Below are 12,794 nucleotides of genomic sequence, written 5' to 3' on the forward strand. Positions count from 1 at the left end.
TGCAGTATTGTTCCTGCTGGTTTTACTGACCATTCTTTACTCTTGTGTAATGTTTTTATTCAAAATATTTTACCTAAAAGTGCTTATTGGCATTTTAATTCAGTCTTAACATTTGATAAACATTTTAAAGAGGTTCTTATTTATTTCTGGGATGTTTTTAGACAGAGGAAGGGTGATTTTAACAGTCTTAGGCAGTGGTGGGACCATGGTAAGACTGAGATTAAACTTTTATGTCAACAGGACACCCTCAATGTCACCAGAGACATCACCAGATCTATGAAAGACCTGGAGACTGATATAGTGGAACTAGAAAGATTGAGCGAGTCCACAGCAAATCGAGGATATATTGAAATCCTCAAAGTCAAAAAGCTAGCTTTAGCCGACCTGTTGGATGCTAAAGTACAGGGTGCACTGGTCAGGTCCCGGTTTCAAGCCATCACGGAGATGGATGCTTCCTCTAGTTTCTTCTTCGGCCTGGAGAAGAGGAGTGGGCAGAGGAGGGTAATCCACTCACTTTTAGCAGACACAGGGCAAACATTGACAGAGCCAACCAGATAAGAAGGCGAGCTGTGAGTTTCTACTCAGCACTCTACTCAAGTGAGTATGAGGAGGAGGAAGCTCTGATGGAGGAGTTCTGTAATGGACTGCCTCAGGTCTCTGAGGAGACCAACACACAGCTCAATGGGCCGTTACAGATGCAGGAACTGAAGGCCGCTCTGCAGGGCATGCAAGGGCGGCGGGCTCCCGGCATAGACGGCCTGAGTGTGGAATTTTACAAAGCCTTCTGGGACATCTTTGCAGAAGATCTTTTAGATGTTTTTAATGAAAGTCTGGCCTTTGGCTCAATGCCCATGTCCTGCAGGAGAGCTGTAATCACCTTGCTCCCAAAAAAGGTAACCTGCAGGACATTAAAAACTGGCGCCCTGTGTCTTTGCTGTGTGTGGATTACAAGCTTCTGTCCAAACTCTTTGCCTCCAGGCTGGGGAAGGCTATGGAGCAGGTCATCCACCGGGACCAGACCTACTGTGTGCCCGGCAGGTCCATGGTGGACAATGTCCACCTCATTCGTGATGTTTTGGACGTCTCCAGCTCATCGGGTTGTAACACTGGTCTGATTTCTCTAGACCAGGAAAAGGCATTTGACCGCGTTGAACACAACTTCCTCTGGAAAGTTATGGAGAAGTTTGGGTTCAGCGCTGGGTTCATTGCCAAGATCAAAGTGTTGTACAGTGGGGTTGAGAGTGTGCTGAAGTTTAACAGCGGTCTGTGTGCTCCTTTCAGGATGTGTAGAGGCGTCAGGCAGGGCTGTGCTCTGTCCAGCATGCTTTACACACTCTCCCTGGAACCCCTCCTTAACAATATACGCTACCACTTACAGGGCTTGGTTTTACCTGGTTTTAATAGCAACATTGTCTTAAGTGCATATGCCGATGACATTGTTGTTTTTATTAAAGACCAGAGGGATGCAGATATTTTAACCAACATTATAAAACATTTTAGCGTAACATCGGCAGCGAGGGTGAATTGGATAAAAAGCGAAGCCCTCGCTGTCGGTGAGTAGGCGTGACGGTCTCCCAGTTCTTCCCCAGAGCTTGGCCTGGAGAACAGATGGTTTTAAGTACCTGGGGGTTTTCCTCGGGAAAGAACACATAGTCCAGAAGAACTGGGAGAGCGTCACAGAAAAAATTGAGGGGAAACTTTCCAAGTGGAAATGGCTGCTCCCTCAAATGTCTTTTAAAGGTAGAGTATTGGTTTTAAACAACCTTGTAGCATCCCAACTGTGGCACCGTTTAACCTGTGTAGACCCCCCTTCAGGCTTACTAGCCCAGTTACAAAAGAAAATGGTAGATTTTTTTTGGGATGGTCTACACTGGGTGCCACAAGGGGTGCTGTTTTTAACCAGGGAGGAGGGGGGACAGGGCCTCGTCCACCTGGCCAGCCGGACAGCCACCTTCAGACTACAGTTCTTACAAAAATATCTGACAGGTCCGGCTGATCTAGTGTGGAGAGATGTGGCCAGCTGCATTCTCAGACGTGCTGATTTCCTGGGGCTGGATGCTGCTCTGTTTTTAATTGATTCTAAACTTTTAAAATGAAGTGGGCTGCCTCCGTTTTATCAGGGTGTTTTTAAGTCTTGGGCCCTTTTTAACTGTAAAAGGTGCCCAAAGTCTGACTCTCTGTACTGGTTGTTGAGAGAGCCATTGATTCACAGGGCCAAGCTGGACATCAGCAGCAGCGTCACCCCCGGCCTGACGGTGGCGCTGCTCAAAACCAAGACCCTGTGCCTGCAGCAGCTGGTGGATGCAGTGGGGCCGGCGCTGGGTGATGCTCGGGCCCTGGGCTCTCTTCTGGGCCTGCACTCTGTCCGGGTGGCGCCAGAAGCTTTCGGGGAAAGAGAGGAGCCTCCTCATGGACTATGGGAAAAGAAAGGCCAGACCGGACCCTGCAGACCCCTTCCCTGACGTCTTCCTGAGCCCAGGCCTGGGGGAGCTCACCGGCCCCCTGCTGGCTATAGCACACCCAGAAAAGCTGACAATAAACAAAGCTGACAAAAAAACCTGGTACATGAACTGTGTGAAGGCGATCCACAAGGCCGGACTGTGCAACCGCCCCCCCCACTGTGTGGTCAAACAGGCTGGGAGCAAATGGAGCCGGCCCACAGTGGAGGATTTTATATAAACCTCCCCTCAAAAAACGGACTGCCGACCTCCAGTGGAGGATTTTACATGGTGCTATTGCCTCCAATTCTTTTCTTTCTGTTCTTAACCCTGCTGTTCTTAACACCTGTCCTTTTTGTTGCCTTCCAGAGACTGAATGTTTTTATAGAGTGCAAGAGGCTCACAAGCTTCTTCTCTCTTTTAACATTGGTTTTTACTTTTTTTGATGTGGTTTTTACTGAGAGGGTTTTTATTATGGGAGCTGCCTACAAAAAAGAACAAAAAGAGAAGTGGCAGCTCCTTAACTACCTTTCAGGTGAGGCAAAAATGGCCATTTACATCAGCAGAAAAAACAGAGTGGAGAACAGAGAAGGGCAGGAGGCCAAGGCAGTGTGGCTGATAAACATTAGAGCAAGACTCTGGCTAGATTTTAGATTTTATAAACACATTGGAGACTTGGACGCTTTTAAACAGCGCTGGCGTTTTAATGACATAATTTGTTCAGTTGTTAATGAAGAATTGGTTTTTGCACAAGTTTTTATCAGATAAATTATTTTTTTTAAACATACTCAGATTTTAATGCATTAGCACTTTGTTGAACAGTTGAACTGTGAAAACTAAATTTATGTAAATAAAGTGTTTTGCAAAAATCAAAAAAAATCTCTCTCTCTCTCTCTGTCTCTCTCTCTCTGTCTCTCTCTCTCTCTCTCTCTCTCTCTGTCTCCCTCTCTCTCTCTCTCTCTCTCTGTCTCTCTCTCTCTGTCTCTCTCTCTCTCTCTCTCTCTGTCTGTCTCTCTCTCTCTGTCTCTCTCTTGTGCATGCGTGAGTGTTTGCTGAGCGGTAGGAGAGTGTGTTGGAGTGGATGAGGTTTCGTCTTTTTTTCCATTAATGAAAATGCTCCAGTCAGGATGTAAATCCAGCAGGATGTAAATCCAGCAGGATGTAAATCCAGTCAGGATGTAAATCCAGCAGGATGTAAATCCAGCAGACTGAAACATGTTGTGTCTTTCAGGAGACAACTCTACATGATCCTGAAGAATGATAGTGATGCGCTGAATGTGGTCATGAAATTTAAAGTTGAAGGGTTTTATTACACAATTTTCGCATCAACACAATCTATGAAATGTTTTGGCTGTGGGCAGGAAGGGCACCTGGTGCGGAATTGTCCAGAAAAGGCTCGTGAGCCAGAGGCGGAGGCAGAGCCAGAGGCAGAGGCTGCTCCGAGCACGGAGGATGAAGGGGGTGCAGAGGGGGGGGGGGTCAGGAGGACAGTGAAGGGGTGCAGAGGGAGACACCAGCTGAGGGGTCTGAAACACAACCGGATGGAGAGTGTGCAACCACCTCTGCTGAAGCGTTTGTGAATCAGAGTCAGACTAGTGTAGAAGGAGAGGAGCTGGAACAAATGAACATTGATGAGGTGATACATGATGTTGGGGAAAAAACAGTGGGAGGTGATGAAGATTTGTTTAAAGTGCCAAAATTAAAGAGGAAAGCACAATCTAAAGGAGCGACACCAAAGAAAATGCCTTTAATAAAGGAAAAGACAAGATTGCAAGAAAGTGATTCAGAAGACTTCCCTGACTCGGATAGTGAGCGAGAGTATTCTGATTCATCTATCCCTGATGGTCAGAAGAGCAATGGTTAAATAAAGAGAAACTTAAAGATAGAGCAGACACACCATGGAGAAAGTATTTCAAAGTAAAATCTGAGGTCAAACCTGCATGGAGCATGCTCTACAAACCACCGTTAACAAAATGTACTGCTGATTTGCAATGACGTATTTTACATGGAATTGTGGCTGTTAATGCTTTTGTTTCTGTGTTGAATCCTGCTGTCTCAGATAATTGCCCCTTTTGCTCTGAACGAGAGACAATTTTTCATTGTTTTTTACAGTGTTCTAGATTGAGATCTCTTTTTGGGATACTGAATACTCTCCTAATGTCCTATGGAGAACATTTTACTGACCTCATGTTCATTTTTGGTTTCTCTTACAGTAAAAAAAAGAAGAAAAAAGGTCGGCTGCTGAATTTCCTTTTTGGTCAAGCAAAGTTGGCAGTTTATCTCAGTAGAAAAGAAAGAATGGAAAGAGGACAGAGATGTGATTGTGTTGTGGTGTTTCGGAACCTTGTTAAATCTCGAATATTGTTGGAACACAAGTATTATTTTAAAATGGAAGAGCTGGATGTTTTTGAAAAAATATGTACTCTTTTCTTTGAAAGACTCTGAAATCATATTTGCAGATGTTTTCATATAAATCCATATTTTTGTGACATATTGTAGTTTGTGACAGTATCCCAACAATGGGAATGTAAATACATTTTTATCTGAATAAATGAAGTTTTAAAAACTCAACTCTCTCTCTCTCTCTCTCTCTCTCTCTCTCTCTCTCTCTCTCTGTCTCTCTCTGTCTGTCTCTCTCTCTTTCTGTCTCTATCTCTCTCTCTCTCTGTCTCTGTCTCTCTCTCTCTCTCCCTCTCTCTCTCTCTCTCTCTCTGTCTCTCTCTGTCTCTGTCTCTCTCTCTCTCTCTCTCTCTGTCTCTGTCTCTGTCTCTCTCTCTGTCTCTCTCTCTCTCTCTCTGTCTCTCTCTGTCTCTCTCTCTCTCTCTCTCTGTCTCCCTCTCTCTCTCTGTCTCTCTCTCTCTCTCTCTGTCTCTCTCTGTCTCTGTCTCTCTCTCTCTCTCTCTCTCTCTCTCTCTCTCTCTCTCTCTCTCTGTCTCCCGCTCTCTCTGTCTGTCTCTCTCTCTCTCTGTCTCTGTCTCTCTCTCTCTCTCTCTCTCTCTCTGTCTCCCTCTCTCTCTCTGTCTCTCTCTGTCTCTCGCTCTCTGAGTATTTCTCCTCTTGATCTACCTCTCCCCCTGGTTGATCGTCTTGAAGATCAACTTGTGGTCTTCAAGTAGTTCTCTCAATTATTTTATTCATTTTTTGTCCTCATTCCCTTACTGTACAAAAACAATGATTCATTAGAAAAAGCACAGTTCTCATCAGTTTAGGAAGGTTGGGTGTCAAATGCACAGCAAAATTGAATGATAAAAAGAACTGCCATTGGAAAAAGAAAAGGGAATCACTGAACATATCACTCTCTTGAGGGTCTCCAGATGAAAAGGGAGGGTGGTTTTTCTGTTATTTGAGTCATGATCTTGTAGAAGTAATAGAGAAAATGGTATTTATTTTTTGTTAAGCTAAGATTTCACATAATTCAAATTTTTTCACTAAGGGCCAAAAAATGAAGCAAGTGGAGTGGCAGCCATGCACACTCTGGTATGTATGACTTTTCATTAGTTACACATAGCTGCGTACCCACATAATATTATAAATTATAGTAAGAGTTTTTTTGTATGCAAATCAAAGTTTGTTTGAACTGTGTTGCCATTTAAGAGGTGCTTAGTCTAACTCACCAGATGAAAAGAGTCAGGCCAACTTCAATACAGATTCTACAAGTCTCTAGAAGTGTCCTGGGTGATGGAACACCATTAATCTAAAATATAATCTCTCATTTGGTGTTTAGACGATGGCTGTGATAAACCAGTACCTGCCTACAGTAGCTCCTGTCTTTGCCTCTTCGTACTTCAATAGCTACGCACGTACGCATAGAACTTAAGTTAAATCCAGTAAATACTAGTTTACTAGTTTGCAGGGCTTTAAAGAAATCTGCCTGCCAGACACAAGGCCGAACTATGAATGAATCCTCCCCCAATACGAGACAGTGAGAAACGGCCACACCGCCGGTGTGCAGACCACTGCCTGAGAGGAAAGAGACGAGCTGAAGAATAACTTCAATAATTAAGATTCAATGAAACAATCTTCAACTGGGACTTTTTTAAAGGGAAGATATTGATATATCCCACTAAAAGATCAGTTTCTTAGCTCTATTTTGATGTACTTTGAGGAGGTTTAACTGAATAAAGCCACAGTCTTAGTGAATGGATGCAGAGGAAGACCAAAAAAAACTGACACCTTCCCTGAAAAGAGAGCAGAACTTCACCAAAGAATGTGAACACTATGCTGTTCTTGAAGAACATCAAACCTAATGAAGCAATTTAAAATAAAAAGAGTGGTAAAATGAGTGGTCCAATTAAATTCTGACTGGTGTGTTCTTGTTTACTTAACCTGGTGTTAGAATTCATATTTGATTTAGTTGACATAGTTAATTATCAAGAAAGTAGTTTAATCTATCTACCATGTTTTTCCACGTTGTTAGTGAACCCATTATCTCTTTTTCTGTCCCCCCCCCCCCCCCCCCCCACACACCCAAATGGAAAACAAAAACCCACCAAGTATGAACTGAAATGTGGCTACGAATTGAGGTCTAGACTAAACTATGCTTCAAATGAGCACTATGCTGACTATGCTTAACTAAGTCTCCATTTTCAGAGGAACAGTGTATTTACAGTCTTTACTGTACATGACGGCAGAGAAGGTGCACTTTTCAAACGTTTGCACTCTGGAACCCGTTTGCCCGTTGCCATTGTCGTGTAAACGGACAGCTAAACCATGACAGTGGAAAATTGCGTCACATCTGGTGTACATGTTCACATATTGTGTTATAAAATAAGATACTCCTTTATTCATCCCACAACCGAGAAATGTACAGTGTACTGTTGTAGGTAAATTTACAGTTATAATAACATGTGGACCTCACTTAACTTTTTTTCTATCAGTGAAGACATCTGCACAGACATATTGCAGTAAATTAAAGCTCTCAAACTATAACAGGTACTGAATAGTTGGGTACATGGATTAGGCACCTACATTAACCAAAACCCAAACTGTACACAGTAAAAATGCAGGGATCCACCTAGTGTTTTTATACATTTTTGTTGATCTGTTTTTTTTTTTCACATCCAGTAATAAAAATGTACTTTAATGCAGCCACTGCAAAACAGCGACCTTAGTCTCCATGTGTGTTTTAATGTGTCTACAGTATTTCTTCTTAACTAACATCTCAACTCATCTTCCTTTGTGTTACAGTGGAAGTGGCCATTGGAGTGGGTAGCGGATGAAGACACGTGCTGATTCTTCAGTTTTATTAAGTGCCCAAGATTCTGGAGCTGTCACTGTTTACCAAAAGACTGCTTCTTGTGCCCCTCAATTGCAGATTGTGACTAAGTTTTATTTTGGCAGATGTTTATGAAAATAGCACTTAAGTACTCTGTTTACACTCCAGTCATTGACGATTTTACTTTGTTATGAAGTCATTTATTCTTTAAGATCATACACTATACTCAAGTTCATTACCTCAACATCCAAGATAATAAAATGATTCAGGAATTTGACTAATCTATGTATAGCAAAACTATAAATCTGAATGCACATTCTGTAATTCACTCAGTGTTTAATATCAGATCATACCACTTACTCATACACATTTATAAAGCACATATTTTAGCTACACTCTCCATCTATATTATTCAATGGAATACAGCATTGATTTCAAAATACCAAACCAACTTCACAACACTATTTTCCTAACAGTTAGAATGGGCTTAAGTGGGAGGTTCAAATGAACAGGTAAACTATCACCATGGGCATCTGGTCAGAATGAAGAGATCCAACAAGGAAACTTCAAGGAACCAACAAAAGTTTGTTTATTTATCAAAGCAATTCAGTTTAATAAAGGGGACTAACAAACACATGGGATGTTTCAAATGTATGAAATACAATAAACTGAATATTAAACAATAGATTATGACAAATTAGATGAACTCTTCTATAAGGATAAAAAAGTACTAAGGATAAATTAATATTAATAAAGACCAATGGTGTAGTGCAGGGTATACGCAGGTATATGGAGTATACCCACTTATTTTTCAGTAATCACAGAGTATACCCACTTCTAAATCTCCTCTGATTCACACCACTGATTGAGTGACCATATTCAGTAGTTTGCTACAATTATTTCCTAGGATGGTGAAGGGATGACCCTCCCTACTCTGTCTGATTGACTAGTACATACTAACTGAATGTGCATGAATAGTCTCACATGTCACTGTTTACAACAAAGGCCGTTTTCCCTCTGCTGGACGGGTAGCCTGAAAAAAAACATTTTGAGGGGAAAATTAAGAGTATTCCCACTTTTTCAGTCACCACTACACTACTAGGGATAGGAGAAAAGCACCTTCTAATCCTGAAATGCCAAAAAGAGAGTGCAAGGAAGTGCAGTCTTTAAATAAGGAGTGGTCAGGTAAATGAATGTAGGCTAAAAAGGACTGACAGGGTGCAAACAACATCAACAACAAATCGATGGTGAGGAAAGGAGAAATGAAGTGAGGAAAATGAGGTGGGGTAGGTGAACAAGGTTAGTGATTAAAGGTAACTGATATTTACTACTACAACAAGAGAAAGAATAATACACGTATATTCAAGGTAACAAAAGGAACATGTGTATAATGTGTTTGAGTAATCACTTCATTTTAAAATGTGAACTTTAGCAAGGTCTACCAATCAAATTGTTAACTTTTGGCCAATGAAAAGCTTTTATGAAGACATTTATGTTACTATAGATAAATATAGACATTATAAACTCAATACAAATAAGAGACTAAATAAGAACAAACAGTAAAATGAGGATTATAAAAGGAAACAGTCAATGCTCACAGACTTGCTTCAGTTTCAGCCACTGTTTTACTCGTTGTTTTACTTACTCTGTCATTTCTTTAATTTCAGATGGAAATGTGTTCCAGAGGTTGTTCCTCTTACTGAGAAAGATAACTTAAGTAGATGATTTCCAGGGGAGGTGATTTGTTACTATCATCGGAAGATGACAAGACTCCAACAACGAGCCCTTCAACCCATATGATGTTATAGGTTGTCTGTCCATACCCTCAAATACGAGACACTAAGAGATTTTTACTTTTAGCCATAATTCTAAACTAATCACTTCAGGCTGCCCTCCAAGCCTATAGTTCCCCATATTTTATGATATACTTCCACCAAAACAAACAAACAAACAAACAAACAAATAGAAAAAACAAACAAAACATTTTTTTTAAGTACTGGGCTTTGAAAGCGCTCTATGAAACAATGACTGTAAGACCCCTTGCCTATGAAATGAGAATATTTAAGTTTTTGGCTTAGAGCTGAATGACATACATTGTTGGAAAGGTCTCATCCTGGAGAGTAACATATGAGAAGATGAGGTTTCTACATGACCCCTGTTTTGAAATAATGACCTTTGAACCTTGAACCAAGGTTGTTTTAGAGAGGTCTTGGAACAAAGTACCATGTGAGGGTAGTCAGCTCACCAAAACAACAGGGGGAGCTGCTATATATGATTATGATACATTTTAACAAATGTATCAATTATTTTTTAAATATCTGATAACATAAATGTGTTAACCATCCAATTAAACTCCCCTGTGTAGCCTCAATTAAATATTTATAACTTCTTATGTAAGGGAAACACTGACATTTGTATAAAAGACTACAATTCCTTAGAGTCAAGTCATACAGCTTGATACTGAACGGCGCCATAATTGTAGTCTTTTCCGTTTACAGAAAAATGTTGTAACTAGGATTATAAAAGGCTTACAAAATATATATTCACTGAATATGTCACGGATCACGTGTGACCGAAGTATTTATTGTATAGTACATATATATCTATGTTAAAATAAAGTACATATATCACATAACTTCTGATATTTTTACTGTTATTCTAGAAACGGTTATTTTGGTCCGTATGTCTTTTGCAAAGCGCGAACAAAATTAGGGGTGTAAAGATGTATATCTACCCACTATATCTAATATTTACAAAAGCCGAATAGGTTTTGTGACATAATCTAGACTATATATGTTTTAAAAAGTGATGGTGCTGCTTTAATTTACACAATTTTGCGATTTTAGTAGAAATCACGTTTTGTTTTGGGAATTCTTCCAGTTTCAACTTTTAATACATAAATATACATATATCTGCTGAATATATCTTATTTAAATTACAGCCGAATTAGCAGTAACATGGAATCTCTGCAAAAATCGGTAAGAGAAACTAAAGTTGATTTCTTATTTCATACAATTTAGACAAATTAGGACTCGAATATGCCGTGGATTACAGCTTCCGCATGACGTCATTGACTCACAGCCAATGGAGAGGCTACACAAGATTTACAGTGTAAATGCACATCGATAGCTATTTTTATGGCGTTTATCTATGAATAGGGCAATTCTATACAATCATAAAAAGACTTAAGATTATTCATACATATTCGATTAAATGTATAAAATTGGTAGTCATAAAGCAAATACCATTTGGTTGTAAGCTTACATTTATTGGTTGTGCAGGTTTTTTTTAGCAATATTAAAGAAGATATATGGCTGTAGATTGATTTATTACTCAGTTGATAGAAAAATTTGAAAATGTAATTCTGCACAATTTCAGTCACTTAAATGTTCTGTCCACAAAGGATATACAATGCCATGTGCAATATACATTATCTACTCTAATTTGTCTTCTTTTTTAAAAAGTCTTTCTTGAATGCAAGTTGTTTGTTGTTGTGGATATCTTTATGTTTGTGAAGAGGTGAAGCATTTCTAATTTCATTGTACAGTTGTATACTGACAATAAAAGCTTTTTATTTCTATTACAATCTTATTGAGATACAAAAGACAAGTCCACAATTCCCCATACATATTTTATTTTCAAGACAGAGAAAAAACAAAATAGCACCTCTGCATAAGATATCTACATGCCTTAAACCACATAGTGTTGTCCTTACCTAAAGTACTGGCTCTCTTCTGAGATGTAGACATAAAGCTACAGCCATGTGTAAAAAAAACAAGCGGCACCCTCCTGTATTGGAAAAACGCGACCTATGTGGAAGTGTAAAAGAAATGCAGTTTCTGAGTGTCCGCTTGAGGCTGACGGCTCCCTCTCGTCATTATCCGAGTCAGTGTCGCTGAGCGCCGTGTACAACCAGTATGGATCAACCAATTAACCAATTGATCCATATATAAGGCACTCCGGATTATAAGGCGCACTGTCGTTTTTTGAGAAAATTAAAGGCTTTTAAGTGCGCCTTATAGTGCGGAAAATACGGTAAAAAGTCAATTTTAACAGCGGAAATAAACTTCTTTACAATTCATTTACAAATGATTTAGGTCTTATTAGTTAATGTCTTTATCAGCAAATATTCTACAGAGATTGATTTTATTTAATAAGCCACTCATTTTGATTTTATGAAGGATACTAGTTATTAATGACATGACCGATCCGACTGCAAGCGAACACATTTTAGTGGTTTGTAATGAGGCTAAAGACTCGCCTCAGCTGTTTGCCTGTTAGGTTGACCAGTTTGCCAAAGGTAGCATTTCCAATAGGTAGACCGTCATGAATAGGCTACAAAAACAGCTCTTCAGAAACCAATGGGTGACGTAACTCTGGCTTTATAATTCTATTTACAGTCTATGATAATTTAAAAAAACAATAACATCTTCCAATGATACAACACAGCCTCATTTATTCACTCTGAAGAAGCTTACTGAAACCTGCCTGATTTGTATTGTTTTTGTGTAATTGTTCCCGACATTTCAAAATATTTGCTTCAACCCACCAGATGAGAGCCACTCATTCACACTGTTTCCAAATCACTCTCATCAGAACTCTCATGATCTACTTCATTATGGTTCACTAGTATCTCCTCAGGCCCATCCTCCAGAAGAGAAACAGCATTTGCTCCTAATGCCTGGCTGTAACTTGAGCAGACAACTTGGAACTTCTCCTCAACATCTACAAGCCTTCTCTGAAGCAGACATAGTAGCCCACGATGCCCCTCTTCAGTGACACTGCCTAGAAAAACAAAAGAGAAATTACATCATTCCCATCAATGGAATGTTGCCCAGCTAGTCATAAACTTACTTTCATAAAGAACGACAGCTTTAGTTTTAGTGCCAAGGAATTCAGAAGGCAACAATCAATAGTCTCAAAGTGATGATGGACCTTCTGTTTGTACAAATGTTCTCCAATTTGCTATTAAATATGACTGATGTACTTTTTGACAGACCAACTCCTTCCATGTTTCAAGAACAGTTAGGCCCATTCTTCAAGCTATATTTTAATCACCAGACAGACCTTAAACTGGCACCAACATTAACAACCTAACAATAAGATGTCCTTTAGGGAGACGTTTTAAAATGATGGCAAGT

General features: G+C 39.9%; 1 long non-coding RNA gene across 1 annotated transcript in view; it reads right to left on the minus strand.

The window, feature by feature from the left end:
* Positions 1-12,794, minus strand: part of LOC110004479 (uncharacterized) — a 73,908-nt gene that overhangs the window by 14,047 nt on the left and 47,067 nt on the right. The gene's annotated exons all lie outside the window — the stretch shown is intronic.

Source organism: Labrus bergylta, chromosome 23 (assembly GCF_963930695.1).
Source record: "Labrus bergylta chromosome 23, fLabBer1.1, whole genome shotgun sequence".
Taxonomy (NCBI): Eukaryota; Metazoa; Chordata; class Actinopteri; order Labriformes; family Labridae; genus Labrus; species Labrus bergylta.